Source organism: Sciurus vulgaris, assembly GCF_902686455.1.
Source record: "Sciurus vulgaris genome assembly, chromosome: 4".
NCBI lineage: Eukaryota > Metazoa > Chordata > Mammalia > Rodentia > Sciuridae > Sciurus > Sciurus vulgaris.
This window is the reverse complement of record NC_136464.1, coordinates 47,523,890-47,545,316: the sequence shown is the minus strand read 5'-3', so window position 1 is coordinate 47,545,316 and position 21,427 is coordinate 47,523,890. Positions and strand designations below refer to the sequence as shown.

Sequence of the window (21,427 nt, the reverse complement as noted above, 5' to 3'; positions counted from 1 at the left end):
GTGCATTTTCCCTGCACATCATCCTCAGCATTTATTAATATTTATATTCTTTTCGTTGTCTTTAATTTTTAATAAATTTTAAAAAATGTTTTTTATTCTTGTTGATTGCCATTCTAAGTGGAGTGAAATGAAATCTCCATGTAGTTTTGGTTTGAATTTCCCTGATGGTTACGAATATTGAAAATGTTTTCTTGTATTTATTGGTCATTTGTGTGCTTTTCTTTTGAGAAATGTTTGTTTAGATAGTGTTAAGGTATTTTTTTTTTCATTGTAGATGAACACAATACTTTTATTTATTTTTACATGGTTCTGAGGATACAACCCAGTACCTCACACGTGCTTGGCAAATGCTCTGCCTCTGAGACACAGCCCCATCAATGCACCCAGTTTTGTTCTTTTTCGTTTTTTCTTTTCCTTTTTTCTTTTTTCTTTTTTTTTTCCATTAGGACAGTTTTAAAGTTTGAAGAACTCAGGTGACAATCCATGTGGTCTTGAGCATTTCTTTTTTGGTAAACTTTTACTTGCTGCTTCAGTCTCACTGCTTGATAGTGGCATAGTTAGGTTTTCTACATCTTCATGGATCATTTGCAATAGTTTTTATGTGTATAGAAATTTGTCAATATCTTGTAGGTTTTCCTGTTCATTGGACGGTATATTTTCAAAATAATTTCTAATGGTGCTCTGGATTTCAGAAATGTTTGTTGTGATATCATCTCTTTCATCTTTTAGTTTGTTAATTTGGGTTTTCTCTTCTTTTAGTTAGGGTTGCTCAATCTTATTTACCTTTTCAAAGAACTAACTCATTAATCTTTTACTTCTCAATTTCATTAATTTTGACTCTGATCTTTATTATTTCCTGTCCTCTACTAATTTTGGAATTAGTTCATTCTTCCTTTTCTGGAGATTTGAGGTATAAATTATATTTTTAATATCCTTCTATTTTTTTTAACCTTTCACTTTCTTTAATAGTATAATTACCATTACTGAATCATTGTCATAAAAAACGTATATCCAAGTACATTACCACTTATTTTAAATAAACACCAACTTTGAAAAGCTGCATAAGTGTTTTAAAACAGTTCTTGATCACATTTCCATTTATTCACCATGGCATCCTGAAACACTGTATTTTTAGAGACTAACGATCACTTAATTTCTTTGAGGGGAAAAAAAAAAAACCCTGTGTAACGTAGAATAGCAGTGAAGCAATAAATATGTGTACTTGTCACTTATCTTCACTGCACATAAGAAGTGCTCTAAAATATGGTACTTATGCCACATTAGTATATGGAAAACAAAATTAACTCATGGGACGGAAAACATGGTTTACCAAGATATTACTGTGAAATTCAAGATTTGGCCTTGCCCCTCCATTCTGTATTCAGGCAACCAGAACATTCTCATTGAAGTCCCTGGGAGGCACCGGGTAACAGTTATCAGCAAACAGTTAACAACAGTTAACACTGACCTAAGGGACTAATAGTTTGATGCCAGCTCCTGAGTTTGACCTTATGAGTATTGGCCCTTGAATATAACTTGTATGCCACAGCACCCAACCATCTCTGTGCTGCTGCAGTTTTCCCCATCAAGGGACAACCAGACCCAAAACATGAGCTTCTCTGCGGTCACTGTCCTCAACACAGGTCTTTTCTGGTGTCACTTTTGTAAGTAGCAACTAGAAGCATAAGCGCGCTGTTTAGCAAAACACACATTCTAAGTAGTTGTTTTTTGATCTTTATTGGGATAAGGTATATCCTAGTTACAGTATGTATTAGGTATGACTTCTTTTATAAGGTTACAAAAGATTCAGCTGTGGATATGTTTTTAGGAAATGTGCATACCACTCATCAATTTTAGTAAGACTGAAAGTTTAAGGTGCTTGTAGGTAATTGAGTAACCAGAGTTGACCAACTCCTATTTTTTTTTTTTAATGTAGGCACTCACTGCTACAAAATTGACTCTTAGACATGCCATCATACTCTCTCAGATATTTTGATGTTTTCTACCTCTGTTCTCATTGCTTTCTATTCTCCCTTCATTTCTTCAATGACCCATTCTTCATTACAAGTGTATTATTTAATCTCCAGGTGTTCGAATAATTTGTTTTTACCTTATTAATTTATAATTTTATTCCATTATGGATGCAAGCAATATCTCTGTATTTTTGTAATTGGGTATCATAAAACATGGTCTAATTTGAGAAGGTTGCCTATGCAGTGAATAAAGTAAATTTAGTTGTTGCTGGATGAAAAACTCTATAAATATCCATTACATGCATTTGATTAATAGAATTTTTATGTTCTGAAAAGTGTACGTGGTTTGTGTCTGGATTCCCTAGCTATTTGTGAGAGAGGTGTGTGGAGATAACCCCTTATTATTGTACTGGGTGTATTATATTCTTTACATTGAGTAAGGTTTGTTTTATATATGTATATGCACAAATGTTTGGGGCAGAAATATTTACAATAATTATATCTCTTTGCTGGGTGATTCCCTTAACAATTATGAAGTGACCTTCTTTGTGTCTTTTAATTAGGATTTGAAGTCTATATTGTCAGGTATGAGAATAGTTACTCTTACTTTTTTAAATTTTTAATTGAAAATATTCAAATTTTCCCAATGATATGAGTGTTTACATCTTATTGAAAACTATCCTTCTGTTCCTTACTGTGCCTCTCACAGGGAGTGAGAACTGGGTGGGATTCAGCCCAACCTCCTTTTAGGATTTCTGCCCCTCCACCTGCTGGAGTTGATTGGAAGTGCAGCCAGTTGAGCTGGCTCTCAGGTTCTCTGCTCACCCCTCAGGACAAGGGGAATGGAGCTGGAAGGACCTTCTATTGGGATTTTGACGAGAAGTCTTAAATTGCTGCTCTTCCCATTGGAAGACATGCAGAGGTCTGCGTGGGAAGTTGCAGCTAATGGATTGAGTTCTAAACAGAACTTTGAACCTTTGTTAGGGGCCTGTCCTCTGAGGAGATGAAATCCTTGCACTCCTAGGGCAGAGTAGATGTTGAGCTCACCTGGGCATCTGGGACTCTAATGCCTCCAGAGTTCTCCTCAGGCCTCCCTGAGGAGACTCAGAAGTTGACAGTCCTCTGAGTGGATGGTGCAAGGCAGGGTTCCTGCAGCCAATCTGCTACCCAAATTCATGTTTCCAAGTCTCCATCCCAAATATAATCATGCACACCTGATCAATCTCCCCTGACACTTTTCAGTTGATCATTGGTATCAGAAACCTCAAAAGGAAGTTGGATTACATTCTTCTGCCCCCAGCACAACCATCTTCTCCTACCCAAAATAATAATGCCTGCACAATTTCCCCTTCACTTTTCCACTGGTCCTTTGTGCCAGAGGGTTCAAAGGGCAAGCAGGATGCATTTTCTTCTGTATCTCTGCCTCCAACCCGCTGAATCCAGTATTGTCTGGGACTGCCTCGGGATCGTGATTTGCCAGCCGTGCTTTAGGTCGTGCGGTAAACAGTGGATGAGACAGAGTGGAAGCATTTGTTAAGGACTCTCAGGTTCCCATAGGAACACACCTCATATAAACTCCTAGAGCAGGGTCTCCATCTCTTCTTCACTTAGAAGGTGAGAAAGATGGACCACTTCCTGTGTGCCAATTTGCCCACTGTGTTTCTCTTTTCCTTTGTGTTGTTCCTCACTTTGTGGTGACATAGCACCAACATTGCTGCCAGACTTTGGGGTAGTTTCTTAAGTTTTCTGTTCACTGCACCAGAATCTCTTGGTTTCTCCACATCTTGGATGACCAATAATGATTTCTCATGTTTTTCTTCAGACACTAAACTCTTCATGAAGCCATATTCTTGTCATTCAAATTCCAAACAACAGAGTATGTGGAAAGTTCCTCCTTCCTCCACTCAGTCGTCTTGCCTATTCCCCTAAAAGTGAAATTTTAAAAGCCATAAAATGTTATCATGCACTTGACAGTGTTAAAGGGTTCCAGAAGAGGAAAATTCTGCCAAAAGGAGTGAAGCAGTCACTGAAACCACAACCACGTTTATTCCTAGGTTGCAGGGTATAGAGACAGAAACTATCTCCCTCATAAGTATAGGTATTTGCCCCTACAGACCCCTGCTTTGCCCAGTGGCTAGTAGGAAAAAATATCAGCAACATGGTGACTAGAAAGCCTTGGACCCTCTTTCCCACCATGGACATATCAATTCCCCCAAACCAGGACAGATTCCCTTTCTGAGACACTAAGAGGCTGGCTCAGGAGCTCCTACACTCAGGTAAGTGCAAAGCCAGGCACATTAAAGCCAGTAGGAATGGAGCCACACCCTGTATTCAAAGCTCTTTTCTTTTTCCATGCTTTCTCAATTACAAGTCTAAATTTGTTTTCCCTGTACTCTGTTCCATAGCTTAGTGACTCACTATAAAACTAGGTGAAAGCATTAACCATTTCACTGTTCACCACTAACTTCCAAGGTATGGGAAAGGCTTTAATTATTAGGTAGTTATGAATTTAAAGCAGAGACTGACTATGGCAGAAACCATGCACAGACCTTCAAATGACAAACTTCTTAACGATCACAGTTTTCTTAGATTCCCAGGTTGGATTGACTCAGTGACCTTGGGGACAAGGTAAAATATTCACAACCCATGTTCCAGAGCTTACCTTCTCAAGTGTAATGAAATATTTTGGTGCCCACCTGCTAGAGACTAAGATATCTCCACAAAAGATGCTATAAACCAGGTATGACAGCACATGTGCCTCAGGAAGCTGAGGCAAGAGGATTATAAGTTCAAGGCCAGCCTGAGAAACTTAGTACTGACACCTTGTGTCAAGATAAAAAGGACAGGGACAGGGACAGGAGCCTAGCTCAATGGTAGAGAGCTTGCCTAGCCAGCCCTTGGGTTTGATCACCAGAATCACTTAAAAAACAAACAAACAAACAAAAAACCCTCAAAGAAAATAAAATTAAATGAAAAACATGGGAAAAGCAATATAAACAATGATGCTTTCAGAATAAGCACTGGCATTTATAAAGAAAAAGAACTCAAATGAGAAAAAGAGCAAAACTAATTTTGTGCCTCAAGGTCTAGAAAAAGATGAACAACCTAAACCTAATATACCAAAAGTAAGATTAGAGCAAAACAACAAAAACAAGGAGTTGGATTTTTTAAAAGATAAACAAAACTGAAAGTGCCTCAGCTGGAATAAGTAAAGAGAATACTCAAAAATAATTAAAGTAAGAAACGAAGGAGGATACAGTAGAAGTAATGCCAGAGAGATGAGAAAGGTTAAAAGATTACTATGAACACTGATACGCCAAAAAATGAATACCCCAGAAGTTAATATATTCCAAGAAAAATAGCATACAATGACTTGACACATGAAGAAATAAAAATCTGAATGGGCTCTTTACATGTGAAGAGGTTTATTCAATGATCACTAAGCAGCAAAGAAAGACCATCCCAGGATCATATAGCTTCACTGGAGCACATTCTAACACACACACACACACACACACACACATTTATTTATTTATTTATTTATTTACTTATTTATTGTAGCACAAATCCATTTCAATCTTTTTAAAAAAGTGTGTAACGGGAAGGAATACTTACAAACTCATTCTACCAAGCCAGAATTACCCAAATTCCAGTGCCAAACAGAGACAGTATAAGAAAAGATACCGGTTATGGTCCTGTCAGGGCGCCGGAGCCGTGGTGCTTGGGCGGTCGCCACCGGGAGGACTTTGGTGGGGCAGTCTCCGGGCAGCCCAGGGGCCCGCTGCGCTCATCTTGGGCCTCTGTCCCAACCTGCACCTCTCGGCTGGCTGCTCGCAGGTCGCACCATAGCGCGAGCCTGCGGGTCCGCGTTGTGGAGACCTTGGGACCGGGCCCAGCTGCAGCGTCCTCCACTGCAGCGGGGGAGGGGCGGCGAGATGCAGCCCACGGGCACCCCGGCTTAGGCCCCAGCTAACCAGGACTTCACCTTTACCTCCTCAGCAGGCGCCGAAGACCTCAGTGGTTCCATAGCATCCCCAGATGTCAAATTAAACCTCAGTGGAGATTTTATCAAAGAATCTACAGCTACTACATTTCTGAGACAAAGAGGGTATGGCTGGCTTTTGGAAGTTAAAGATGATGATCCTGAAGATAACAAGCCACTCTTGGAAGAATTGGATATCGATCTAAAGGATATTTACTACAAAATCCGATGTGTTTTGATGCCAATACCATCACTTGGTTTTAATAGACAAGGGATGAGAGACAATCCTGACTTTTGGGGTCCTCTGGCTGTTGTTCTTTTCTTTTCCATGATATCATTGTATGGACAGTTTAGGGTGGTCTCATGGATTATAACCATTTGGATATTTGGTTCACTGACAATTTTCTTGCTGGCCAGAGTTCGTGGTGGTGAAGTTGCATATGGCCAAGTTCTTGGAGTAATAGGATAGTCATTACTTCCTCTCATTGTAATAGCTCCAGTACTTTTGGTGGTTGGATCATTTGAAGTGGTGTCTACGCTTATAAAACTGTTTGGTGTGTTTTGGGCTGCCTACAGTGCTGCTTCATTGTTAGTGGGTGAAGAATTCAAGACCAAAAAGCCTCTCCTGATTTAGCCAATCTTTTTATTATACATTTATCTTTTGTCTTTATATACTGGGGTGTGATCCAAGTGTTTCAGGAGTAGAAAAAGACAATGTTACATTTGTATGTAGGCTGGGACTTCTTGCTGAAGGGATTGGAGAAAACGTTGCTGGTAAAATTTCACATGTTGAGATGAAAAGGCAGGTTTAAGGTCTTTTTACAACAATATTTTTTGTATTTCATTAAGCAATTACAGTTATCTGGGATTTTTTTGGTCAGAATTCTAAACTGTTTGATTCTTCAAATATCAGTGAATGAAATATAAAAGCATTGTGTTTAAAAAAAAGAAAAGAAAGAAAGAAAGATAAGATACCAGAATAAATTCTGAAAAATTTGTGAAAAAATCCTCACCAAAATATTAAAAAACTGAATTCAACAACACACTTTAAAATTATATGTGACTGAAGATTTAATTTAGTGAGAGAATATTTCCTGAATTTTCATGAGGCACTGGATTTGAGCCTCAACACCACATGCACACCTACACAAAAAAATGAAAATTAAAGAATTATACACGATAATCAAGTGCAATTTACCCCTGAAATGCAAGGATGGTTCAAAATGAGGAAAATCAATGCAATCTACTACATTCATTGAAGAAAGGACAGTAAACACATGATCATTTCAGATGATGTTCAGGGGGAAAGCACTTGACAAAACTCAACACTAATTGATGATGAAAACAATCAACAAACCAGGATTGGAAGGAAACAGTCTCAACACAAAGAAAATCCCACAACTGACATCAAACCCAACAGTGAAAGCCTGGAAGCCTCTCCTCTAAGATGAGGAAGGAAGAAACATGCCCAGTCTTGCCACTTCCATTCAACAAAGTAGTAGAAGTTCTACGAGCAAGTCCACAGGGAAAGAAAATTGTAGACATCCAAATTAGAAAAGAGGTAAAATTCTCTGTTCATAGATGACACAGTTTCACAGGAAGAAAAACCTAAATATGCCATACAACACTTTCAGAACTCACTTAAAAGTTCATCAAAATTATAGGATAAAAATCAGATGTGTTTCTACATATATTGAAGAGTCAGAAAAAGGAATGAAGAGGTAAATCTCATGTAAAAAGCATCAAAAAGAATAAAATACTTAACAAACTCACCAGGGAGGCAAAACCTCAATTATTTACAACTTTAGAACGAGGTGGAAAAAATTACATGAAGCAATAATAAGTAAAAGTTTTCTTGTGTTCAAGAACTGAAAGAATTCAGATTGGTATTTCCATATTACCCACAGCGCTGTACAAATTCAATACAATCCTTATCAAAATCTCAATGGTATTTTTGTCTAAATAGGAATAAAAACACTTAAATTGGTATGAAATTTCAAGAGATTTTGAATTTCCAAAGAAATATAGCCAAGGAAGAACTAGGAGATCTCACACATTTTAATGCCTAAACTTAATTTGACAGGAACTAAAATGATGGAATTGACATAAAGAACAATATACAGACAAATGAAACAGAATGGTGACACAGAAATAAACCCATGTGTATATGGGAAAAGGGTCTTCAACAAGGATCTCAGTACACAATGGGGAAAGGACACAAACTTCAACATCTATTAGAGGAAAAATTGACGTTCACATTCAAAGAATGAAGATAGAACCTTATCTCACATGTAAACATTATTGTGAATAGAGGAAAGACTTGAATTAAGGCCTGAAGTGACTAAAACCCTATATGAAAGGATAGTTTCATGACATCTGATTTGATGTCTCTTGGAATGACACTGAAAGCACGGGAAATAAATATGACAAATATGACCACATCAAACGTGAAAATGTAGGACAAGTGATGCAGCTCATTGGTGAGTATGTGCTGAGCATGTAGAAGAGCCATTAGTATTGAGTTTTCTCAAGTGCTTTTCCCCTCCCCTCTCCGTCATCTGAAATGATCATGTGTTTACTGTCCTTTCTTCTATGAATGTAGTAGATTGCATTGATTTTCCTCATTTTGAACCATCCTTGCATTTCACGGGTAAATTGCACTTGATTATGGTGTATAATTCTTTACTTTTCATTTTTTGTGTAGGTGTGCATATGGTGTTGAAGGATTGAGTCTACAAGCCCTACTAAATACACACACACACACACACACACACACATTATTGACAATGTGTCTCTGGTTGAACCATGATTTATACATACTTTATTACCTCTTTAGGATAAAAATATTGGGGTTAGACATAGGAGAGTCATAAAAAGGCGGAAGTATGACTTTGCTATTGTCCTTACTTGAAGAACTTGTGCTTATTCAAAGTATTCCTTCCAGTAAGGCTACCAAATTGACATGCCTGTCACACCTTTGGTTTGAAGCAATGATTGCATTAAATCTTCTACTGAGAAATAATTTCAGTTGTGTTATGGGGCACAACTTAAGAACAGACCTATCACCACGGAGAAGTCCAAATTTGAGGGACTTTATTAAGCCGGCCAGGTGACTGTCTCACACAATGCTCCAAAAAATGGCTATTGGGAGAACTGCCCTGACCACAGGGTTGTAGGGGTTCTTATACCAAAAATTACATTAATCATAAGTGTCTGTTGCTATGATTCAAAATTACACATTAACATCTTGAGATCATCAACAGATGGGGAAGTGGGTCAAAATGACCCTTACCTAGGTACAAACTAAAGAATGGTTGCTAACATCCACACAATCACTGTTCACATGGTACATTGTTTAGGAGCAATAGGAATCAAAAGAGAGCCATGTTTCTTTACATAGGAATTGTCATTCTGTATTGTTAAACATGTCACACTAAGTAACTGGTGATGGGTACAGAGGCGGGGTGTTCCCATGGGAGAAGCTTATTTCCTATATAACATGGAGTCTCAGAGCAAAATGGAGTCTGTTTAGTCATTTCCCTTAGAGTCTGGCCTATAACATTCTCATGGAGCCAGATCTGCCCATCACAGTTATCTGTACTACTACAAGGAAAAGAGTGTGTGCTTTTGGTACAACCAGTATCATTAAGATATTTAAGATGACAGAGAAAATTAGAGAATGTGTCAGGGGATAACTAATGTCATCTGCAGCTAAACATAATTAGTTACATTAATTACCTTTTACTGACTATGATACATGTGTCTGTGTATAGTCCATATGTTATTACAAGAAAAAAACAGTATTGAACTCAAAGAAACCATATTTTTAAATAAAGAAATAATATTTTCTGGACCCACAGAATCCTTCTGAGATGACAATATACCAAAAGACTGTGACCTCTAATGACCCTACAAATGAGATCATGAAACGTAAGGGAAAACCAAGGATCTAGACTGGGTGCTTCACTTGGGGTACAGAAATTAAACAAATCATGGGAAAGCACATTTGAAGCTAAAGGATGCTGAAAACATCTCCCCAACAACATTTTGGTATTTAATTAGTGCTGAATCTTACCCTTTCCTTTTGTACCATAAGAGATCATTTCAATTTCAGTAGTCAATTCCTCTCCCTACTATATAATGCTAGTGTGCGTTACTCATAAGCTTGTTCTTGGACATCTCCTAGAGGAAGAGCTTTATGTGAATCTGCAAGAAGCTTAAAAGTGTTACAGAAATTTGAGCCCAAACTATTTTGGAAAGTCTTTCATACTCTTCCAGACAAAGAAGCAGAAGATTATGGGACTGCCATAGTTTGGATCTTGAGAGTCTCCCAAAGGTCTATTTGTTCTAGGCATGGTTCCCAGTGTGGTGCTAGTGGGAGGGTATGAAGTTTCCAGAGGTAGGGCCAAGTGGAAAGTGGGTCATTGGGGGTGTGCTGTCAATGGTTAGGGTATTTGCTTCAACACTCGCTCTCACCATGAAGTCCTGCCTCTCTGCAGGCCCAAGAGCAATGGGGACAACTCATCATGAAATGAAACCTCAAATACTGTGAGCCAAAATAACCCTTTCTCTTTATAATTTGATTATTTCAGATTTTTGTTGGAGTGATAGGAAGCTGACTGTTGCGGTAGTAAACTAATTACCTTGCCCATGATCTCTTTTATAAGGGCCAGATATTTCAAGTCTATCTTTAGAAGACCAGCCTGGTTGGGCTGTTTTCTAAGAATAGTAGACTTTGTCTCTTTAAATTTAAGTTTTCTTCTGTGATATTCATCGGCTATGCAAAGAGGAGTAGATAGCATTGTGTGTAATAATGAGAAAAATTTACCATCTATTTGGGACATTTTTCATTTTTTATTTTTAATTTACACATAAGAATTGTGTAGCATTGATGAACACTATGTAATGTTTGGGATTCATTTATTAAAATGACATTATTTAGACAAAAATGACAGACCTACAAATTTCTATTGTATTTTAACGCTGTTTCAAAGAATGGAGTCTTTGAAAGTATTGCTTGAGTTTTCAGAAATACATTAAAATTGCATCTTGTAATCCTTTATCTCAACTGAAGAAAAATTATTGTGGAAATTAGAAAGAGACCCACTTCCTACATGAAATGTTCCAAGAGTGCTCCTCTCAGTCTCAAAAGAAAAGAGATAAGATGCAAGATTCACACCATATCAGGGATCATGGCAAGGAATATGCTCAGGTGCCCATATGATATACAGAACCTGATTTAGGGATTGCTAAATCAAATGTGTGGGAAGTCATTGATTTGACCCAGGCTCCTGCATAGACTCAAGAGACCAAATCAACATGGAGTTGCAGCACAGTAGGGAGTTGTGGAACTCAAATGACCCTAAGAGTGATGTGTTGCAGGCTGGGTTGCCAGCCCGTGGTACTACTGGGAGGTGGTACTTAGGAGGTAGCAGCATCTCATTGAAAAAAGTTAGGTCTTTGAGCACATGTACTTGAGAGGGATGTTGGGATCCTGACCTTTATCCTCTAGTATTTTTTTTTTCCTTCCTGATCACCATGATATCAGATGTTTTGACCCACCACATGCTCCCCACCAGGATGTTCAGCCTTACCACAGGATCCAAGTGATCATGAACTGAAACCTCTGAATCTCCTTTAAGTTGCTTAACTCAGCTGCCATGTCATAGCAATGGAAAACTGACCTTGAGTTTCAGTTCAGGTGGGATACTTTTAAACAAATTATATTGTAACCAATTACATTCTCTATGCCTCACTTCCATTTCTGTAAATGCTACAAAATTATGTTGTTGACCACAGTTCTTAGAACCTGTTTTGATTCTGAGGACTAACTGATTTGCAAATCACTTTTTGTTTCTTAAATAAACTCAGTTTTAATTAAATTTGTCTGAGGTTTTTCCTTTTAAAGAAGCAAAGCATCAGCTGTTCTTCAAAAAGAAAAGATTATTACCTGGATTAAAGGATGATATCTTCCCAGCTATTCTGATATTCTTTTACAAAAATGGGAATGCCAGAGTTTTGCCCCAAATCAGTAGTTGGAATCTTTCTTAGTGAGGAAGGGGAGGGCAGGAACTTGCAATGCACAAGACAACAGTATGAACTAGAATGCTCCTGAGCACACATCAAGAGAGGTTGATCAGCTGCTGCTCATTAGGGAGGCTTCAGTAAACCCAAGTCAGTGCCACCGTGCAGCACCAAGATCTCTTGTGCACACAGATCTTTGAGAATAATTCATCACTTTCAACAAAGCTTTAACAAACAGATTGCACAGTCAGTTTCAGGGAGTGAACAACACTTCCACGGTGCTCAATCACAATCATGGAGGCACCGTGGCAAACTACAAAAGTCAGGACATTTTGCTGTCTTATTTCCAGCTTATTCTTTGCAATTTGTACAGACATCACACGTTCTCCATGAAATTTTTCTGTCGAGTACCTTCTACTGAGAGCAGAAGTGTTCTTTTATAGCTCAGTGCATTTATCATGAAAAAAGGCAACATTCCAAGGATGTCAAGTGGGATCATGAGGGGCAGCCCTATCCACCATTCAAGTGCTCATTGACAGATGAATGGATAAAGAAGTTACAAGATAGATAAATGAAAACAGAGATCTCATATACATCTACTGAAGTGAATAAAGTGTTATATAAACTGTATTTTGCACCTCTGTGTTCTCTTTCAATGTATGTGTCTAGACATTACCTGGAAAATTGTGCAGGCTTTAGCACTTGGTGACAGAAGAGTGATTACACGGGGGACAGGAGAATGTGGTCCAACTTCCTTTTGAGTTTTCTGATACCAATGATCAAATGAAAAGTGTCAGGGGAGATTGATCAGGTGTGCATGATTGTATTTGGGATGGAGACTTGGAAACATGAATTTGGTTGGCAGATGGGCAGCAGTAACCCTGCCTTGCACCATCCACTCAGAGGTCTGCCAACCCTCCCTGAGTAGAACTCTGGCGACATTAGAGTCCCAGATGCCCAGGTGAGCTCAACATCTACTCTGCCCTAGGAGTGCAAGGATTTCATCTCCTCAGAGGACAGGCCCCTAACAAAGGTTCAAAGTTCTGTTTAGAACCTAAATCCATTAGCTGAAACTTCCCACGCAGACCTCTGCATGTCTTCCAACTGGGAAGAGCAGCAATTTAAGACTTCTCATCAAAATCTCAATAGAAGGTCCTTCCAGCTCCATTCCCCCTGTCCTAAGTGGTAAGCAGAGAAGCTGAGAGCCAGTTCAACTGGTTGCACTTCCAATCGACTCCAGCAGGTGGAGGGGCAGAAATCCTAAAAGGAGGTCAGGCTTAATCCCACCCAGTTCTCACTCCTTGTAAGAGGCACAGTAAAAAAACAGAAGGATGTAAACACTCAATATCATTTGAAAAATTTGTGTATTTTCAATTAAAAATTAAATAAAGCAAGAGCAGCTATTCTCATACCTGACAATATAGACTTCAAACCCAAATTAGAAGACACAAAAAAGGTCACCTCATAAATCTTATATCACCCAACATAGAGATATAAGTGTTGTAAATATTTTTGCCCCAAATATTTGTGCATCTACATATATAAAACAAACATAAATCAGTTATAAAGAATATAATAGACACAAGTAAATAATGAGGGGTGATTTCCACCTCATCCTCAACTCCTCAACTCCTCCCTCACAAATAGCTAGGGAACCTAGATACAAACCAAGCAGACATTTTGGAACATAAAACTTCTATCAATCAAGGGAATGTAACAGATATTTGTAGAATTTTCCATCCATCAGCAACTAAATGTACTTCCTTCACTCCATAGGTAACCTTCTAAAATATAGACCATGTTTTATGACACCCAATCACAAAAATACAGAGATATTCCTTGCATCATTTCAGTTTCAATAGTATAAAGTTATAAATTAATAACAAGATAAAAACAAATCATTTGAACACCTGAAGATTAAATAATGCACATTTGAACGTGGAATGAGTCACTGAAGAAATGAAGGGAGAAATAAAAATTCTTAGAAAGAAATGAGATCCGAGGTAAAGCACATCCATATATCTGAGAGAGTATAATGGCATTTCTAAGAGTCAAGTTCATATCACTGAGTGCCTGTATTAAAAAAGTAGAAGAATCTTAAATAAATATTATAATTTACACCTCAAATCTCCAGAAAGGGAAGAACAAACTAATTCCAAAATCAGTAGAAGGCAGAAAATAATAAAAATCAGAGCCAAAGTTAATGAAATTTGGAAGCAAAAGATAAAGAAAACTCAATGAAGTGAAGGTTAGTTCTTTAAAAAGATAAGATTGATCAATCCTATCCAAAAGAAAAGGAGAGAAAGACCCAAAATAACAAACTCAAAGATGAAATTGAAGACATCACAACAAACACTTCTGAAATCTAGAGGCTCATTAGAAATTATTTTGAAAATGTACACTCCAATAAACAGGAAACCTACAAGATATTGACAAATTTCTACACACATATGAACGATTCCAACTGAACCATGAGGATGTAGAAAACCTAAATGTACCACTATCGAGCAGCGAGAGTGAAGCAGCAAGTAAAAGTTTTTCAACAAAGAAAAGCTCAAGACCAGCTGGATTCTCACCTGAGTCCTTCAAACTTTAAAGATTTTATAATGGCAAAGAAAAAAAAAAAAAAAAGAAAGAAAGAAAGAAAAAAAAGAAAAAAAAGTAAAAGAAAGGAAGAAAGAAAAAAATATTGGATGCATGGATGGGACTTCAGCTCAGTGGCAGAGCACTTGCCTATCTCCTGTGAGGCACTGAGATGGATCCTCAGCACCGTGTAAAAGTAAATAAATAAAATACAGGTATTGAATTCACCTACAGCGAAACAAATATAGAAATATGTTAAAACTATCTAAACAGACACTTCTCAAAAGAAAAGCATATAAATGACCAATAACAAAAAGAAAACATGTCCAATATTCCTATCCATTAGGGAAATGCAAATCAAAACTACATGGAGATTTCATCTCAAGTCAGTTAGAATGGCAATCGTCGAGAATAAAAAACATTTTTAAAATTTATTAAAAATTAAAATACTAAAAAAGAATACAAATATTATTAAATGCTGAGGTGGATGTGTGGGGAAATGTACTCTCATACAATGTTGGTGGATTATGCAGTAGTACTATTCTGAAAATCACTATAAAGAATAACAACACTTCACAGAAGAAGATGTACAAGCAATCAATAAACATATGAAAAAATGTTCAACATCTCTAGTAATAAGAGAAATGCAAATCAAAACCACCCTAAGATTCCATCTCACCCCAATTAGAATGGCGATTATCAAAAATACAAGCAACAGGTGTTGGCGAGGATGTGGGGAGAAAGGTACACTCATACATTGCTGGTGGGGCTGCAAATTAGTGCAGCCACTCTGGAAAGCAGTGTGGAGATTCCTTAGAAAACTTGGAATGGACCCTCCATTTGACCCAGCTATCCCACTCCTTGGCCTATACCCAAAGAATCTAAAATCAGCATACTACAGAGATACAGCCACATCAATGTTCATAGCTGGTCAATTCACAATAGCCAGACTATGGAACCAACCTAGATGCCCTTCAATTGACGAGTGGATAAAGAAACTGTGGTATATATACACAATGGAATATTACTCAGCCATAAAGAATGACAAAATTATGGCATTTGCAGGCAAATGGATGAAATTGGAGAATATCATGCTAAGTGAGATAAGCCAATCTCAAAAAGACAAGGGACGAATGATATCGCTAATAAGTGGAGGATGACACATAATGGGGGGGAGGGAAGGGTTAGTGTTAGGGTTAGAGTTAGGGTTAGGGAGGGGGGCAAGTATGGAGGAAGAAAGTACTGTATAGAGGGTAAAGAGGGATGGGAGGGGTGGGGGGAAGGGGAAAAAATAACAGAATGAATCAAACAACATTATTGTATGTGGATTTATGATTACACAAATGGTATGCCTTTGCGCCATGTACAAAGAGAGAGACAACATGTATCCCATTTGTTTACAATAAAATAAAATAAAATAAAAAAAATAATAAAAAAAAAATTAAAAAAAAAAAAAAAAAAGAATAACAAAAGGACTAGCCATGGAGCCACCCCATGACCCAGCTATTTCATATCTTCATGTTTATCCACAAAGAACTAAATTCAGCATACCACTGTGATACAGGGACCTCAATGCTTATAGCAGTGCCATCCACAACAGTCAAGGTATGACACCAGTCCAGGTGCCTATCAACAGATAAAGAAAATGTGGTGTATATTCACAATGGAGTTTTACTGAGCCATTAAGAAGAATGAACTTATGGCATTTGCCAGTAAATAACTGGAGCTGGAAAACATCATACTAAGTTAAAGAAGCCAGACTCAGAAGGTCAAGGGTCCAGTGTTTTTTGTCATATGCAGAGAGCAAAAGAAGGGGGGAAAAGAGAGGGACACCATGAAAGAAAAAGTGAGCTCAGTGGAGAAGAGGAAGGGAATTGGGGTTGGGAGGAGACACAGGAAAGGGAGGGACCATGGAATGAAAATGACCCAATGATGCTCTGAACACAGGAGAATACACCACAGTGAAATCCACTTGCATGTTTGCCTACAGAGCACCAATTTAAAAATACAATAAATAGAAGGAAAATCAAAGAGTAGAGGAATGGAATGGGGGAGGGAGAAAGGGAGGGAAAGAGGAAGTACTGAGACTGCAAACAGGTCAGATTCTATTCCATGCATGTATCATTATCTCAAAATAAACCCACTATTATGTATACCTCTCAAGCACTGATAAAAAACATTCAAATTGACTGTTCATTTGTACACCTAAGTTAATATTTTGTTTAATTGGCATGCCTAAATTAAAAGTTAGTGTAAGCCCTTTTGAGATAATTTTAATAACTACAATGCACTAATAAAAGAAGAAAATGATAATTTTTAAAAATGTATGGTCATTTGGAGGTTTTTAGCTGGAAGGCAGATATCTGAGAAATAACCCTGAAACACATCTGAGTGTTGAAAAAAAAGGAAGCAAGATAAAAGGACTTAAAAAAACTTAAAATACTGACAATGCTTGCCTGGTGTCTTGGTGTTTATGGGTAGTCTAGGAGTAACAATTACAAGTAAATAAGCAAGATAAATATATTTGAGATGTGTTTATGAGTGTGCTCTTTGTGTACAGTCAAAATGTTATGTCATGGGACTGATATAAAGCATATGAACTATTTCTAAGAAAGTTAAAATGCTGAAACATTAGTAGGTAAGTATAAATCCTAGTACTCATGGCTTGTTTTAAAATTTTTGCATTTGTTCTGTTTAGATGTACATGATAGTAGGATGGATTTTGACATATTATACATACATGGAGTATAACTTCCCTTTCACTTGTGGTTCCTTGAATCCCATGAAGAAAATATATTTGGGTCTCTTAATAAAATGTGTTCTTTTCTGTTGTTGATGTAGGGAACAAGAGTTCAAGATGGCCTTCCTCCTGGGTCTTCATTAATAAACAAGGTGACTTCAACAAAATGACTTGGGTTAAAAGACCATAGGGAGCTAGATTTTAGTTTTCTAGCATCTGAACCCAGCAAGTTGGTGGGAAGAGTGGGTAAAGCACACACTCAAAGGATCTTATTGGTAGGAGGAGACAGGATTTTGAGTTCAAGTTCATGCATGGCAGTTTAGAGAGACCCTGCCTGAAAAGAAAAATTAGAAAGGACTGGGAACATAGCTTAGTGGCAAAGTGCTCCTCTGTGCAAGTCTAAGTACTAAAAATAAATAAATAAATAAAATCTAATACTGAAGATTAATGATATTCATAATTCAATTTTGTGCAGGTATTTGAACTAAGGATACTGGTTTATATAAATCCTTGAAAAACTTTTAGAGGTGGAATAAATTATTGACTAATAAATGTGAGCTATTTGTCTTAGCATTATTCCATTTGAGTAAACCAAATGCTATGATGTGGGAGAATGAGGCAGGGAGATAAAATTTTTGTGGGGAAAAAAATACTCAGCAAGTGGTCAATTGATATCGAATCATCTGAACAACCTCAATGTCCTAGAAGCCAAATTGCTGAGTCATCACTTTGCAAAATTCACCCAATGTATGGGTGTGGTGCTGACACTTGGGTGGGAATGTTAAATGACCTTACTTGAACATGCTCAGCTTTGGTCATGGAGAAAAGAAATGTTACATTTTTTTGTAATGAGTATTGAACCTGGGGGCACTTTACCACTGAGCCACATCTCCAGTCTTTTGATTTAATTTTGAATTTTGAGACAAGTTCTTGCTTAGTTGCGGAGAGTCTCACTAAGTTGCCAGATGGGCCTTGAACTTGCAGTCCTCCTGCTTTGGCCTCCTGATTAGTTGTGATTTTAGGTGTGTACCACCATGACCACCAGGGAATCTGTATTTTCAAAAGTTCTCCTGAATGTTGATGTTCCTCAGACTGCACTGTGCTGTTCCCAGCTCCATCACGTGGCTCCATCTGCAGGATCTGGTGGGTGCTGGCCTTTACCATTATGGGCATTTTAACAAGGGTGAAGAACTCAGAGAACATGCTCTGAAGCCAAGATTCATATAAAGAATTTGAACTGGGAAAACCAACCCAAAAGAGCTTGGCCAATATGTTTGATGACTCAGGAAATGTAGCCATGAGATTGGTGCTGATTGGTTGGTGTAAATAACACAGTGAGCTCTGAGTAGAACCTGACTGGGTTTGAGGACAGAATGAATCCAGGCAAGGAGGCATGTGTCCAGGAGGTTTGTGGAGGTAACTTGATGGAGGAGGGACAGGAAAGGTCAGGACCACCTGTGAATTCAGGCTACCAAGAAAGGAATGAAGCAAAGCTGATGGGAACTTTCAATTGTTGAGGTAAATGCAAAAGACAGAGAAATCAATCTAAGGCCAGCCTTTTTATTTGATTATCAGAACAACTGAAAAAAAATAAAATTTTGATATAATATTGGACAGCATGGTTTCACACAAAGGGACCAATAAAATATAGCAACTTTATAGGTAATAAGAGAAAATCAAAAGAAAGCTTTTATCTTTGGCATTTAAGATTATCTCATGCAACCTATCTACTTATAGTGAAGCTAAGTACATAGACACAAAAGTTACTGGAATTTTGGGATTGAGAGACCCGCTCCCCCTTTGCTCCCAAGGAGTGAATCATGGGCTGCCAACACTGAGTTACATTCCCAGCCTTTGGTTTTTCTTTTTCTTTTTTTTATTTTGAGAGAAGGTCTGGCTTAATTTTCCAGGCAGACTTTGGATGCTCTGCCTGTGCCCCCTGAGTCGCTGGGGTTCCAGGTTTGGGCCAGTGCAGGCACTGTTTTACTTTATTTCATTTTTTTAATTTTTGATTTCTTTCCTCCTTTGAAATTATAATGAACATGGTCACAGAGCAATAAAGTCGGAACTCTCTTAAGCCTGGGTTGGTTATCTGTGACCATTAAAAACACCTGATCCATATCAAAATGTACAAAAATATAAAATGTAAAATAAGAGAAGCAACGACTTTTTAAAAAATACTTAGAAGAAAAAAAAGTCTGGACCATTCCACGTTGCAAATTCACATTGTAATTTTGGTTTGGTGTTGGGAGAGCACATGCCATCTGCCAGCGGTGCTGACCGAGGAGGGCGGGTGGGCCTCTTTACTGAAATGTGACCAAGTTAAGATTGAGCTAGGAAATGATTGATGAGTAGGTAATGTACATTTTAAAATTTTAACTTTTCTTTCTTCTCCTTCTTTTTTTTTTTTTTTTTTTTTTTTTTTTTTTTTTCCCTGCTGGGGACTGAACTCAGTAGTGTTTCACCACTTAGCAACATGCCAGGTTCTTACTTTTTTTTTGATTTTGAGACAGGGTCTCACTAAACTGCCAAGTCCTGGTAAAATGCTTAGGCTGATGCCAAATTGTGATCCTCCTACCTCAGCTTTCTGAGTTGTTGGCAATACAGGCCTGTACCACCACACCTGCCTTATATTTTCTTTCCTTGCTCACGTGGCATCCTCACATGGCCACCTTTCACATGATGGATAAGTCCTGATTCCATGCAGAGGGTAAAAAAAGAATGCATGAGATCTGGATTCAGAGTTAGACCAGCCAGAGTCCAAGTGGTGAAGAAGGTGTCTAGTGGTGTTTGCATCTGGGAACAATGCAGATGGCTTTTGGAGCTGCTAGTGGCTCAAACCAATTTTGATTTGCTCATGTCTCTCAGTCTCTTAAATCCTCCAACCCTTCTGGTTCCCACAGTATTCTCCCATGTGACCCAAATACCTTTTTGGACTCAAAAAACAGGATGAGGACCCATCTACAGTCATAGGACATAAAATGACCTCCATGAATTTCTCTCCCTATCAAGGCTGTTCCTGTGCCTGTTCTTCATTTTTATTTGCAGACATACAATCTCTCCTGGAATCAATGTAGAAAAGTTGATTTTTTTTTTTTTTTTTAATTTTGCTCTGCTGTCATTAACTTGCCCAGATGAAACTTTTTTTTTTTTTCTTTCAATTTTTACCTTTTACTTTTTGGTTAATGGAGATTGAACTGAGAGGACCTCAACCACTGAGATATTTCCTTAGCACTTTGTTATATTTTCTTAAGAGACAGGGTCTCACTCACTTAAGGCCTTGCTGAGTTACTGAGGTTGGCTTTGAACTTGGGATCCTCCTGCCACCATCTCCTAAACTGATGGGATTACAAGTGTGTGCCACCATGCCTGGCAAAACATATTTTCATCTGCTTTATGTTTTGAAGTCAGGTTCTTCAGAGTTTTTCTTCAGGTAAACTAACCTATGGGTGCATCAGTCCTCATCTGTATAATCGTGTATATGCCCCCAGGGCTGCTAGGAGATAATGTAGGAGAATCTGTTTCAGCTGAAGAGTTAGCCTTCATACATTTCTAGGTTCAATCAGAAGTATGAAGAACAAAAGAAGACCTGTGGAATGTAGCTCAGTGGTAGAGTCCATAGGTTCAATCTGCTGTGCATAAAAGAAGAAAAAAAAGGGTTTTTTCTTTGACAAACTAAAGTTTATGAAACATTATTAGTCTTATGTCTTCTAATGTTCTTATTCAATTTCAATATGTGGTCTCTCCTGTTCCAAGCTCAGACCTCCTTAATCACAACTCTATTAAGCCATGGGGGTCATGTTTGAGTCAAAGCAATGGTCCTTACAGAGCGTGTGGCCTGTGAGAATATGATAGAGAGGAGCAGCAAGGTTCCAGGTTATGGGTCAGGGGGTCACTGCAGCCTAAACATCTGTGTTCCTGGCATCCTCCAGACCACGTGAGGATGAAATAGTGCCCACATTATAAGTACGTTTTAGGGTTTAAATAAGATTATTTTCAGTGGGTCCTCAATGACGGGAACCCTGGGTTGGAAGAGGTAGGTAGGTAGATGTGCCTGGGGTGGGGCTGTTAGCTAGGGCGGGGCCAAGTCTGCTGCCCCCTGCCTAGGGGGGTCTTGCTGGGCCA

General features: G+C 38.1%; 2 pseudogenes across 2 annotated transcripts in view; both read left to right on the top strand.

The window, feature by feature from the left end:
- LOC306658790 (ubiquitin carboxyl-terminal hydrolase 12-like) overlaps positions 1-21,427 on the top strand; it is a 164,863-nt pseudogene that overhangs the window by 13,926 nt on the left and 129,510 nt on the right. The gene's annotated exons all lie outside the window — the stretch shown is intronic.
- Positions 5,909-6,845, top strand: LOC306658795 (protein YIPF4-like; annotated as a pseudogene). The gene has a single exon. The product of its transcript is annotated as a protein YIPF4-like (transcript).